This window comes from Jatropha curcas, chromosome 2, assembly GCF_041381405.1.
Source record: "Jatropha curcas cultivar XTBG-Jc1 chromosome 2, XTBG_Jcur_1.0, whole genome shotgun sequence".
Taxonomy (NCBI): Eukaryota; Viridiplantae; Streptophyta; class Magnoliopsida; order Malpighiales; family Euphorbiaceae; genus Jatropha; species Jatropha curcas.
This window is the reverse complement of record NC_143152.1, coordinates 4,950,600-4,966,070: the sequence shown is the minus strand read 5'-3', so window position 1 is coordinate 4,966,070 and position 15,471 is coordinate 4,950,600.

The following is a 15,471-nucleotide window of genomic DNA, read 5'->3' as shown; positions in this document are numbered from 1 at the left end:
TCTAAATTACAATAAATTATTGAGTAAATTGACTATATTATTCTTAATTTAATACTAATTCTCTAAGAAAACCATTAAATTAAAGTAATAATTATTGATCATATACAAAGAGTAAATATAAAAAAAAAGATTTATTACTCATTGAAACCACAAATGGGACAAGTATTTTGGAATAAACTATTTTCTCAAATGTGATAAGTATTATAGAACAAATGTAGTAATAAAATCAATTAAATTATCCTTTATTCACGTCATTACTCTTATCTTACATCATAAATTGTATCTAAGGCTTAAATTGGAAAAGATTATTTATTACTCTTTAAAATACTCAATATGATTTATATTTTGTGACAAAACAATCAGCGTAAAATGACTTATATTTTGAGATGGAGGGAATATTTTTAAACTGCCTTATATTTTGAGAGTAGTTATTTGTTACTCCTTTCAAAAATAGTTACTCCTTCTGTCCTAAAATATAAGGCGTTTTGAGTATTTTAAGGAATAATAAATAATATTTTTTCAATGTTACCCTTATTTATATTAGATATAATAAATGTTTTTACAAGTAATAATTAGTTTTGACATAAATGATAATTTGGTCAAATTATATTTGGTTTTATTATAATCTAGCAGAGTTAATTGCTTCTTTTAATTTTATGTAAAAATCTTAAACGACTTATATTTTGGGATATAGAGAGTATTTATTACTATATTCATCTATAAATATAAGTCTTTTAAGATTATTGCACATTAATTAAGAAAATAATTAATTCTCTTAAACTATATTCATTCTGTCCATAAATGTAAATCATGTTAGATTTTTTTTTGTTTATAAACTTAAGTCATTTTGAGAATATTAAAGAGTAATTAATAAATTCTTTTTAATTTTATCCTTATACATATGAAAGACATTAAATATTTCTCCAATTTTTAAAAATTATGTTTTGTCAAATTAATGATGCGAGATAAAAGGTAACTTTAGCCAAATTAATGAATATTTTGTTATAATTTAAGAGAATCAATTGTTTTCTTATTCACCATATAAAAACCTTAAACGACTTATATTCATAGACTATGATTTATATTTGTGAATAAAGGGAATATACCTTAAATGCCTTATGTTTATGAACGATGAATTATGTTTGAGGATAAATTTGATTAAATTACCTTTTAGAAAATATAAAGATAATTATTACATTTAATATAAATAAAAGTGCAATTGGAAAAAATATAATTATTCTAATATGTTTTTAAAACTGACTTATATTTATGGATAAAAGAATTACTCTAAAACAATTATATTTTTAGACACTGACGGTGCTTATTTTATTAGTGTCATGGTGTCAGAACGTCGGAGCCTTTGGCACGCGTGTGGTGCCTAGACTTATCTCATAACCTAGGCCAACCATGCATAATCGAAGGGTCTTTGCATCCTTTCCGACTGTAGGACTCATCTAGCAATGCATATCTAAGGATCTCACACAACTGTATATGGGCTCAATGCCTTCGGGCATCCCAGGCAGCATAGTCCTGCCTATACTGAAACCTTCACTTCAGGAGAGATGCGCACTATAGGCCCTCGGCCCTATAGTGTCCATAGAGCTCCTTCTCTGTGGAGACATCAGTCCCTCTTAGTAGAACATGATGCTTGCATCGTAGCTCACTAGGGCCCGGTCCCACATATCGGCCCCGGGGCGGCAGAGAGCATTACACCTGGTTTCCCCTCTCATATTCTTGGTCCAAATGTCATTCAACATGCTATTCTTGTCTCCAATAGCCTTACTTCGTCTATAGAGTCACCATGGTATGGCACCACAGGTAGGGATGCTAGACTCACACGCCTACAATTAGAAATTACAATTGCAAATCCAAATAAAGTTGTACGGTTTGGATTTTGAATTGTCCTACTAAAGTGGATGTAACATCCTCTTGAGTTGAGTCGGGTTGAATCAAACCTGGTTGGGGTAGAATGGATGATAAGTGGACTTATTTGCATGGAAAGTTTAGGACTTATTTGCCTCCAAACATATAGCTTGGGTAGTAAGTTGTAGCCTTTGTATACTTGAGGTACCAATTAGAGAGTTTTCACAGCCAAATCACTTCTTCTAGAGTCTACTCGTTCCTATCATTTTCACTTTCCTATTTTCACGTTTTTCATTTTCTTCTTACGTTTCCCTTCCATTTCCTTACACTTTTCATGCAAGTTACGCAGTAAGTCCACTCCAAGTAAGTAGAATTCCTTGAAGTTATATGTTATTCACTCTTTAATTGAGTTATATTGGAGATGAGTTATGAGAATTCTTGTGTATAGGAGAAGAAAGTTCAAAGGTAGCAGAAAAGAGAAGCTAAAACAGAGCCCCAGCTTTGTGGCAAGACAGGTTTGATATCTCTTGTTATTTCCCATGTTCTTTGCATGAAAAATTGTGTGGAGTGTTGCTCACGAGATCATATGTTGCTTATTGTGGAGTGAGAGGATTGAAAATGATGTGAAAACAGGGGATGGAATGAGTTTATGAACCAGAGTTTGCTGGAAATTTTACCAGCAACTTCATCTTGATTTTGACCCCAGTAAATGATGGAACTAGGAATTGTCATAGAAGAGTTATTTGTTCCTCTATGTGTTATCTTTACGTGGGCTTTTGAATCACTCAATTTGAAGTTGTATATTGAGAGTTATGGCCAAAAGAACACAGACTGCGCAATCTGGAAACACGTCGCGCGCCCGCGCGGTCTGGAAAGCAAGTCGCGCTCGCGACTTTCACATGCGCGGTCGCGACTTTGGCCAAAAACTCTCTGACTCTCAAATGGCACATCTCGCGCTCGCGACTTTCACATGCGCGGTCGCGACTTTGGCCAAAAACTCTCTGACTCTCAAATGGCACATCTCGCGCTCGCGACTTTCACATGCGCGGTCGCGACTTCGGCCAGAAGCTCTCTAACTCTCAGTTTGCGCATTTCGCGCTCGCGAACTCCACAAGCGCGCTCGCAACTTCATCTCGCGCTTGCGACTTGTGCTGCGCGGTCGCGACTTGAGCCAGAAACCTCTCTGACTCTCGATTGCACTTCTCGCGCTCGCGAGGTTTAAAGACGCGCTCGCGACTTCTCCCTGGGAAGCATCTCGCGCTCGCGACTTTTCCCTGCGCGCTCGCGACTTGTGTTTTCATGCATTTTGGACTTCATTTTCTATACAATTACATTCCTTTGCTCAACATGCATGCATCCAATCATTGTAAAACAAAAATATAATATAAGAACATGGATTAAAACAACATGTAAGCATTTATATGGTGTGAAATCAAATCAATATGATGAACTATGACGTTGTGAAACCATTTATGTGCTATTGTGTTACATTGTTGACATGCTAATCTTAAGCTCCATTGAGGTTAGGTAGAAACCATGTAGATAAGGCTATGTCGCGACATAGAATAGCAGATCTGCGCCCCATACAGTTTGGAACTCCGGCTACAGGCCGTTGAGTGGATATGATTAAACCGTGCGGTGCAAATCCGGTTAGGGGCACCAAAACGGACAATATTGGCATAGGCGAATCCGGTTCGAGGCCTATAGCATACAGTTTCATCCAGTTTCATACAGTTTATCTTATCACTTCGGTTTCACTATAACCTTATGGAGCCATACATATATTTTAACTTGCTATTGCATGAATCAGACAGTAAAATAAACAGTAAGAAAGATCATCAAGGTGAAATGAAAGCCGTATGTTATGTGTGATTATATGTACTTACATAATTCTTTCTGCATATATGTGTGCTTAATTATGTCTTTCTATATTGAGATATCCACTGAGCTGTAATAGCTCAGCGAGTTACCTGTTTAACTCGCAGGTTTTGAGACTGGTCTATAGAGCGACAACGTACAACTGCAGCAGTTCATCTGTAGAAGACACGGTCTTCAGGGTAGCTCCCTATTTTGATATGTATCTTTTATTATTCTTTCATGGCATGTACAGGGCACACAGTTGGGCCCATCTCATTTTGAACACTTGTATAATGTATATAAATATTCAGTACACTAGTAATGTAAACGGCATCGGTATATATATATATAAATATTCAGTATTATGATATCAGCATGTCTAATCATACAGTCAACCAGTGTTGTAGCATCTCGACTCGGTTCATTCGGGTTAACGGGTGGACCGGGAAGGGGTGTTACAAATTTTGGTATCAGAGCCCTCGGTTTAATTTCCCCGGGCTTGAATGCATAAGTCAGTATATGTACATGCCATGACTACCCTGATGAACTAAGCAGTTGTTATTATTTTAGGAGGATGTCTCAGGAAGGTGAAAGTGAGTCACACGCCTCCAGAGCAGTGGAGGGTGAGGCTCCAGCAGCACCAGGTCAAGCTAGAACAGTGGAGGGTGAGGCTTCAAGAGCACTAGGTCAAGAGGTGCTGTTAAAACAACTTGCAGATACTTTTCGACAGATTGCAGGGGTGATGCCTCAAGCACTAGTAGTGGTGGAGAGAGAGAGAAAACCCCCATTGGAGAAGCTTAGAAAATATGGTGCAAAGGAATTCAAAGCGAGCAAAGATGATAGTCCCGAAGTAGCTGAGTATTGGCTAGATGGGACATCGTGAGTCCTAGAACAATTGCAGTGTACAGCCGAAGACAAGTTGATTTGTGCCACTTCATTGCTGATAGAGGAGGCATATACATGGTGGACCACTGTGCAACAGAGAGTAACAGCAGATCAGCGTACTTGGCAATTCTTCTTGGATGAATTCAAGAAGAAGTTCATTACCGAGGCTTACCTAGATGCGAGAAGGAAAGAATTCTTATACCTGCGACAGAACAGAATGTCTGTAGCTGAATACGAAAGAGAATTTACTAGACTCAGCAGGTATGGTAAGCAGATAGTGGCTACAGAAGCCGAAAGGTGTAAGAAGTTTCAAGAAGGCTTGAATGATGAGATTCAGATGGGAGTGGTAGCTTCCAGATTCAGAGAATTCTTAGCCTTGGTAGAGGCAGCTCAAGAGATAGAGCGAATACAGGCCAATCAGCGTTCTAGACGCCAGCGGTCTCAGCAGAGAAGAGACCAGACCCAGAGTGCACCCAGTACATATCAGCCGGAGAGCAAGAAATTCAGAGGTGCAAGTAGTTCATCTGGTTCTAGGCCTCCTTTTAGTCAAGGCTTAGTCAGGGGCACTAATATGCCAGCAGCATCAGTGGTGGCTAGTTCTACCAGTGGGAGTCGAGGTTCAGGCAGAGGTTCTGGTAGAGGCACTGGTAGAGGTGCAGAGTCAGCCGGTTATACTTCGTCACCTTGTGAGCATTGTGGCAGACGACATGGTGGAGATTGTTGGTTGGTGACTGGTAAATGTTGGACATGCGGAGCCTCAGACCATCAGAAGAAGGATTGTCCTAAAAGGGCAAGAGTTCCTACACCGTTCATAGCAGGCCGAGGTCGAGGCGAGACCTCCGGAGTGCAGAGACAGCAGTCAGAGACTGTGGACAGGCCTGAGACCAGGGGTCCAGCCAGGGTTTATGTCATGCGAGTCAGAGAAGATGAGGAAGCTCCAGATGTCATAGTTGGTGAGTTTTCTTTATGTGATCATGGAGTTTATGCTTTAATTGATCCTGGCTCATCTCATTCATACATTAGTGTGCCTACACCCTGGGTTAAAGGGTTAGCGGTTGCACATGTGGGTCAGGGTATGTTGGTTACCAATCCATTAGGAGATGTAGTAACAACTCATACAGTGATCAAAGACTGTCCAATTGTTATTCATGGAAAGGAATTTCCAGGAGATCTTTGGAGTTGCCATTTAGAGAATTTGATGTTATTTTGGGTATGGATTGGCTATCTAGACATAATGCTCTAGTTGATTGTGCAAAGAAAAGGGTGACAGTATATACACCAGCAGGGGAAGAGATTACAGTAGTTGGGAAGCGGTGAGATTTTTTGAGTAATGTGATATCAGCCATAACAGCAAAGAGATTAATTCAGAAGGGTTGTGAAGCATACTTGGTATGTGCATTACACGCAGAGAAAGAAAAGTCGAAAGTGGAAGACATACCAACAGTGTGTGATTATCCAGATGTATTTCCAGATGAGTTACCAGGGTTACCACCAAGGAGGGAAGTGGAGTTTACCATAGATGTCTATCCTGGAGCAGCACCAGTATCTATTGCACCTTACAGAATGGCACCAGCAGAGTTAAAAGAGTTAAAGATTCAGCTGCAGGAGTTATTGGATAAAGGCTTTATCAGACCCAGTGTAGCACCTTGGGGAGCACCAGTGTTATTCGTCAAGAAGAAAGATGGATCACTCAGACTGTGCATTGATTACAGACAGCTGAATAAACTGACAATCAAGAATAAGTATCCATTGCCTCAAATCGATGATTTGTTTGATCAGTTAAAAGGTGCAGGTATGTTTTCTAAGATCGACCTCAGGTCGGGATATCATCAGTTGCGTATAAAGGAAGAAGATATCGCTAAGACTGCATTCAGGACCCGATATGGTCACTTTGAATTTTTAGTAATGTCATTCGGTCTCACAAATGCACCGGCGGTTTTCATGGATCTCATGAACCGCGTATTTCATTCATACCTGGATCAGTTTGTGGTGGTGTTTATAGATGACATTTTGGTCTACTCCAGAGACAGGGCAGAACATGATAAGCATTTACGGATTGTACTTCAGACATTGAGAGATAAACAGCTGTATGCTAAGCTCAGTAAGTGTGAGTTTTGGCTAGAAGAAGTTTCTTTCTTAGGACATGTGGTGTCATCGGAGGGTATCAGAGTGGATCCTAAGAAGATTGAAGCTATTGTTGATTGGAGACCACCCAGAAATGTCACAGAAGTTCGAAGTTTTCTGGGTTTAGCCGGTTATTACAGAAGGTTTGTAAAAGGATTCTCCATCATTGCATCACCTTTAACAAGACTATTGAAAAAAGAGGTTGTATTTCAATGGGATGCTAGATGTCAGCAGAGTTTTGACACTTTGAAGAGAAAGTTGACTGAAGCACCAGTGTTAACTCAGCCAGTGTCAGGTAAAGACTTTGAGATTTACAGTGATGCCTCTCATACTGGGTTGGGATGTGTACTCATACAAGATAAGAAAGTGGTCGCCTATGTCTCCAGACAATTGAAACCACATGAGTTGAATTATCCAACCCATGATTTAGAACTGTCAGCCATTGTTCTAGCATTCAAAGTATGGCGGCATTATCTGTATGGTGAAAAGTGTTACATTTACACAGATCATCAGAGTTTAAAGTACTTACCAACACAGAAGGACTTGAATTCAAGACAACGGAAGTGGATGCAGATTCTGGCTAATTATGATTATGTCATTAATTATCATCCGGGCAAGGCTAATGTGGTAGCGGATGCCCTTAGCCGGAAATCCTTGTATGCTTTGAGCTTAATGAGAATTAGTATGGAGTTACAACAGCAAGGAGCTATTCTCGCACAGATGCAAGTACAACCATCTTGGCTTCAGGAAGTTGCAGAAGCACAGAAGAAAGATGCACAAATAGCCCTATGGGTTAAACAAGTCCAGGCAGATCATGGTGGGAAATTTAGATTGGATAGCAATGGAGTTTTATTTTATGCAGATAGAATTGTTGTACCACAGACAGGGGAGGTCAGACAAAAGATTCTGCATGAAGCTCATAACAGTCCATATACAATGCATCCAGGTAGCACCAAGATGTATCAAGATTTGAAGAAAGGCTACTGGTGGCCAGGCATGAAGAGAGACATCGGAGATGTTGTAACAAGATGTTTAACATGTCAACAAGTAAAAGCAGAACATCAACTGCCATCCGGGTTACTTCATCCCATAATAGTGCCAACATGGAAATGGGATCAGATCACGATGGACTTTGTTACTGGCTTACCTCAGACACAGCGGAAGCATGATGCAGTATGGGTAATTGTGGACAGATTAACCAAGTCTGCTCATTTCCTACCAGTTAAGACGGACTATTCTCTGGACAAGTTAGCAGAAATTTATGTTAGTGAGATAGTTCGACTACATGGAGTTCCATCATCCATTATCTCTGATCGTGATCCAAGGTTTACATCGAAGTTCTGGGGTAAACTTCAAGAGGCATTAGGAACGAAACTGCATTTCAGCACTGCATTTCATCCGCAGACAGATGGGCAATCAGAGAGAGTGATTCAAATCCTGGAAGACATGTTGAGATCATGTGTTATTGAATTTGAAGGCAGTTGGGACAAATATGTATCTCTCATGGAGTTTGCCTACAACAACAGCTATCAAGCGAGCATCAAGATGGCACCCTATGAAGCATTGTATGGTAGAAGATGCAGAACACCTGTATGTTGGACAGAACTTAGTGAGAAGAAGATTTTGGGTCCAGATTTGGTGAGAGACACAGAAGAGAAAGTAGAAATCATCAGAAGACGGCTGAAGGAAGCAAGTGATCGACAGAAATCCTATGCGGATTTAAAGAGAAAAGACATTGAGTATTCAGTTGGGGATAAAGTATTTTTGAAGGTTTCACCATGGAAGAAGATCCTAAGGTTTGGACAAAAGGGTAAGCTAAGTCCTAGGTTCATTGGTCCATACGAGATTGTTGAACGCGTAGGACCATTAGCCTATCGCCTAGCATTACCTCCAACCTTAGATCGAATCCATAATGTATTTCATGTATCCATGTTGAGAAGATACAGATCAGACCCCTCACATGTGTTATCAGCAGACGAGATTGAAATTCAGCCGGATCTCACGTATGAAGAAGAACCAGTTCAGATCCTAGCCAAAGAAACTAAAGAATTGCGGAACAAGAAAATAGAATTGGTGAAAGTTCTTTGGAGGAATCATAAGACAGAAGAAGCAACTTGGGAATCAGAAGAAACCATGCGACAACAATATCCGCATTTGTTTACAACAGGTAAACTTCGGGACGAAGTTTTTATTTAGAAGGGGAGAACTGTAACATCCTCTTGAGTTGAGTCGGGTTGAACCAAACCTGGTTGGGGTAGAATGGATGATAAGTGGACTTATTTGCATGGAAAGTTTAGGACTTGTTTGCCTCCAAACATATAGCTTGGGTAGTAAGTTGTAGCCTTTGTATACTTGAGGTACCAATTAGAGAGTTTTCACAGCCAAATCACTTCTTCTAGAGTCTACTCGTTCCTATCATTTTCACTTTCCTATTTTCACGTTTTTCATTTTCTTCTTACGTTTCCCTTCCATTTCCTTACACTTTTCATGCAAGTTACGCAGTAAGTCCACTCCAAGTAAGTAGAATTCCTTGAAGTTATATGTTATTCACTCTTTAATTGAGTTATATTGGAGATGAGTTATGAGAATTCTTGTGTATAGGAGAAGAAAGTTCAAAGGTAGCAGAAAAGAGAAGCTAAAACAGAGCCCCAGCTTTGTGGCAAGACAGGTTTGATATCTCTTGTTATTTCCCATGTTCTTTGCATGAAAAATTGTGTGGAGTGTTGCTTACGAGATCATATGTTGCTTATTGTGGAGTGAGAGGATTGAAAATGATGTGAAAACAGGGGATGGAATGAGTTTATGAACCAGAGTTTGCTGATAAATTTTACCAGCAACTTCATCTTGATTTTGACCCCAGTAAATGATGGAACTAGGAATTGTCATAGAAGAGTTATTTGTTCCTCTATGTGTTATCTTTACGTGGGCTTTTGAATCACTCAATTTGAAGTTGTATATTGAGAGTTATGGCCAAAAGAACACAGACTGCGCAATCTGGAAACACGTCGCGCGCCCGCGCGGTCTGGAAAGCAAGTCGCGCTCGCGACTTTCACATGCGCGGTCGCGACTTTGGCCAAAAACTCTCTGACTCTCAAATGGCACATCTCGCGCTCGCGACTTTCACATGCGCGGTCGCGACTTTGGCCAAAAACTCTCTGACTCTCAAATGGCACATCTCGCGCTCGCGACTTTCACATGCGCGGTCTCGACTTCGGCCAGAAGCTCTCTGACTCTCAGTTTGCGCATTTCGCGCTCGCGAACTCCACAAGCACGCTCGCAACTTCATCTCGCGCTCGCGACTTGTGCTGCGCGGTCGCGACTTGAGCCAGAAACCTCTCTGACTCTCGATTGCACTTCTCGCGCTCGCGAGGTTTAAAGACGCGCTCGCGACTTCTCCTTGGGAAGCATCTCGCGCTCGCGACTTTTCCCTGCGCGCTCGCGACTTGTGTTTTCATGCATTTTGGACTTCATTTTCTATACAATTACATTCCTTTGCTTAACATGCATGCATCCAATCATTGTAAAACAAAAATATAATATAAGAACATGGATTAAAACAACATGTAAGCATTTATATGGTGTGAAATCAAATCAATATGATGAACTATGACGTTGTGAAACCATTTATGTGCTATTGTGTTACATTGTTGACATGCTAATCTTAAGCTCCATTGAGGTTAGGTAGAAACCATGTAGATAAGGCTATGTCGCGACATAGAATAGCAGATCTGCGCCCCATACAGTTTGGAACTCCGGCTATAGGCCGTTGAGTGGATATGATTAAACCGTGCGGTGCAAATCCGGTTAGGGGCACCAAAACGGACAATATTGGCATAGGCGAATCCGGTTCGGGGCCTATAGCATACAGTTTCATCCAGTTTCATACAGTTTATCTTATCACTTCGGTTTCACTATAACCTTATGGAGCCATACATATATTTTAACTTGCTATTGCATGAATCAGACAGTAAAATAAACAGTAAGAAAGATCATCAAGGTGAAATGAAAGCCGTATGTTATGTGTGATTATATGTACTTACATAATTCTTTCTGCATATATGTGTGCTTAATTATGTCTTTCTATATTGAGATATCCACTGAGCTGTAATAGCTCAGCGAGTTACCTGTTTAACTCGCAGGTTTTGAGACTGGTCTATAGAGCGACAGCGTACAACTGCAGCAGTTCATCTGTAGAAGACACGGTCTTCAGGGTAGCTCCCTATTTTGAAATGTATCTTTTATTATTCTTTCATGGCATGTACAGGGCACACAGTTGGGCCCATCTCATTTTGAACACTTGTATAATGTATATAAATATTCAGTACACTAGTAATGTAAACGGCATCGGTATATATATATAAATATTCAGTATTATGATATCAGCATGTCTAATCATACAGTCAACCAGTGTTGTAGCATCTCGACTCGGTTCATTCGGGTTAACGGGTGGACCGGGAAGGGGTGTTACAGTGGAAGCTATCCCTCTTTTATTCGTTTTGGATGCATGATTGTTTAATAATCAATGTGTTATGAATATTATTTGTTTCAGTAATTGTTTAATGATATGTAAAAATTAGTTGGTAATATTAATTTGATATTAAAAAAGTTCATGAAAGATTTGATAAATTAAAATAATATTATAAATTATACAACTAGCAAGAGTTAATTTTTCCTTTTGAATATATTCACTAACTTTTTATAGTGGACGTGATTTCAGATTTAAATTCAAAATATATCATTCTCCGTTTATTTTAGGATATGTGAAAAGATGAATTAAACTTATCACACTAATTGATTTGGATAAATGATAAACATTGATGCTTCGTATGTGCAATGTTCAATTGGATATATCCAATAACTCATTTGGATAAATGATAAACATTGATGCTTCATATGTGCAATGTTCAATTGGATATATCCAATAACTCCTTTATTATGCAAGTCACATCAGTAGATTATAAAAGATTAAAAAGATAAAACCAAATATTTAGTATTTTATTTTTACAAACGTTAAACTAATAGTACCTAAATTCTACATCTATAGATGTGTGTCTTTATATATATATATATATAAACAAGAAAATTTCTTCCTCTTTATTTAGTATTTTATTTTATTTTTCACATATATATAGAAAGAAAAAATTGAAATAATCACTTAATTTATTTTCATCTAAAGTTTATTTATAAATAATATCTTTTCTTTAACCATTAGAAAACACAACTCAAGAAAATAGAGAGTTGTTGAGTTCGGTGATTAGGGATGACCATGGGCAATGCGTAATGAATATCTACTTCAAACTGAAGTGTAATAATACTTATAGAGGTGTAAATGAGTTTAGCCGGCTCACACAATTGTTTGAACATAACTTGAAAAAAATTCAAAAAGGCTTGGCTCGAATTGAGTTCGAGTTCGAGCCTGAGCCGGATCGTCAGCAAACTAGCCGAACTCGAGTCTAATAATATTCAACTTGAAAACTCATCGAGCATATCATTCAATTTGAAAGCTCATTAAACATATTGAATTTTTATAAATATATATGTATAATATTTATTTTAAACTTATTCGAGTATTAAATCTCAAGCCAAAATCGAGTTTAAAATTTTTCTGAGTTGGATTTAAATTTTAAATTAATTTAAAATTCGAGTTCGATTTGAATTAAATTCTATCAAGTTAAATTTCAGGCCAGACAAGTTCGAGCTCGACTTGTTTATACCCCTAACTACGAGTGTTTGCTGAGGGGTATTAAGGACCAGCTAAATTGGCGGGAACATAAATACTTCCTATTGAAAGAAAGGCACAAGCGACAACAAGGAGCGATTACTGAAAGATGGACGGTTTGTTTCGCGCGGAGCAGCAGCTTAAAATTGAAACAACACAACGCATATCTCGGATTGCGTCTGGCTTTGTGGGGAGCGGAGACTTTACAATTTTGACTGCTTGTGCTTGCTTATGGGACAAATCATTGATGAAAAATAAATAATAACGGTCATACTATAAATCCTTTACTCATATTTTATAAATAGTAATAATATATTTTTACCCATAAAAATACCTTATAATAACATATCCTTCAATGTACTGATGATTTTTCAAAATTAGAAATTTAATTCCGCAAAAACACTTAAAAAATGGAACATCTCTAAAACGAAATTAGATTTATCCAAAAAAATACTTACGAGTAAACACACAAAAAAAATATTTTTATTGAACAAAAAAAGCAAACTCATTTAGGCTTTGTTTATTTCCATAAAATAATTTTTAGGAAAATATTTTTCATAATTTTCCGTTGTTTGGAGTGTTTAGGAAAATAAGTTAGGAAAATAGTTTCCTGATCAAATGAAAATTAAGTTAGTTTTTAAGAAAAATAACTTCCCATTTTTTAAGAAAGTAAAACATTTTTCGAAAATTGACAAACCTTATAAATCCTTTCGTTTTTTAATTTATTAATCATTATAGTCACTACCACTGGTCATCATTTACCACTTACCACCACCACATCGGCCACCACCACCACATCGGCCACCTCCACCAGCCGCCGGTGGTCACCACCACTGGCCGCCGACCCTTTCATAATTTACATTTTTTTTACGTTCTTCTTGCATTTAACAATAAAATTTTTAAATTATAAAATTTCTATTATTATTAATATTTTTTATTATCTTTTGAGATAAAGACTTTAATATTTTTAACTAATTTTCAATATTACAACCAAACAATGGAAAATAAGTCATTTGAAAAATATTTTTCAGTAAATTATTTTCCATCAAATTATTTTATGGAAATAAACTGATAAAGTGTTAAAATTAAAATAATACTTATACACCTTTTTCTGTAAACTTATCTTATCATCTAATGTAACTTTATTTTATTTGTCATAATCTTCTTTTCAAAAAAATGGTGAAACTCAAAACCTTTCGGACTTTGCAAGGAATCCATCATATCACATGTAGCAACAAATTTTAGAATTTTTAACTTTTACATATAAAATATTAATTTGAAATGCGGCTAATAAAATTTTTTATTGTAATAATTTTCACATTATTCAATTATTTAATAAATATTTAATAATTTTATGCAGTTTTCTTTTATAAATAATGGGCATGAAAACTATATAGTATCACATCAGACTGTAATAATTCATAGAAATGCATTAGCCCTACACGATTTCAAATAGTGTTTTCTTCCACGACAGCCATATAGCTGCTAAAAGAAAATCTGAAAACAAGGAGCATTTTCCTGTATGGAAATGCGCATGCAAAATGATTTTCCATCTAGGAATCATTTGATGCTTTAGATATCAAAGAGCTTTGAATATTTTAAAAAAAGAAAATCAATCAAACAACTTTTAAAAAGCTTTCAATAAGGACATTTGGTTGCATTTTGTCCTACCCTCGTTTTGTCTTCTTATTCAATTGACTTCTCTACTAACTCTCTTGCCTCTCACCACTTGCTAACATATTGGGAGGCTACTTTCTTTCAAGTCCTTTTCGATAAGCCTCAGTGGCCTTATCTTCAGGTAAAGTCATCACTGCACACTCAGTCTTGTGCCGTAATGCAAATCTTATAACATTTCAAATCCAAGAACTTACCAAAGTTCAAATGTCTGGTTACAGTCAGGATCTTTATGCACAGTGTTCAGTTCGGCCTATAGATTTTGCCTACAAATGATGACAAACGCAAGAAAAGCGGCTTAGTAACTTTTGTATCAGCTTCTGTGTCGTGTATTGAACACTCACCTTATCTTATCTTCCTCTGCAAATCAAAGCATCCTGGATACTTGATTGATATTACAGTAACACTTTCAAGTATTAAGCTTTGGCAGAAAACTTAAACAGCAGCAGAGTCGGAAGAAATGAACATGAATTTTATGTTGTTCAGCAACAGTACCTATGACTACACGTAATTGATTGTGTTTTCCACTATTGTCCCTGGCCATTAGACTTAGTCTGATCTTACTGGCCTCGCATGTGACCCATAACAGGGAATCGCTCCCAGCAGAGATTTTTTTCATTCACAGTAATCAAACACTTAACTACTTGCTCAAGGGATCCAAATCTTTTCCACTCCGACCAAACTTTCGCTTAAGGGTTATTGAAAAGAAAAATTCATTGAAAATGTAGGTTGGAGACCACTAAAATTTGCTTTTTTAAGGCGAAAGAGCCAAACGATTCTCCAAAAGTTTTTTCCTTTTTCTTTTTTTTCTCCTGTTTTTCTTTTTGTCCAAGTTATACTTCACACTTACCCTCAGATCCTTCAATTGTCAGTATTTTGTTCAAAAACCAAATTACCCAACATCAAGGCATTTTTTTTTTTTTTTTTCATATAGGAAAAACCAAATTACCCAACCTTGCGTTGAGCACCTAAATATTGGTTTGGCTGGAAAAAGCACAATCCGCACTTAATTTTAACCTCAAAGGAAATTCATCAAACCTGCAGCCTCCAGACATAGCCTCCCTTTAGAGTGTAGACTGCACAGTTAGTTTTTCACAGAATCAAATCCTCATGAAGGCGTAAAGTTAAATAATCATCCAATTTAGAATTAAACTGAATTACTTTTTCTGTTTATCTACAGTAAAAAAACTTTAAAAAGTCAATCAATACAAATTATCAAAATAGTTCGTAATATTTCGTCCTCATCTAACAGCAGCAAAAATGTAGGATTGTCAAAATGTACAATCTAGATACATTTTCTAGGGTCGATCATGTATGTGTTTGATGTGAAAGAAAAAGATAAACAAGCA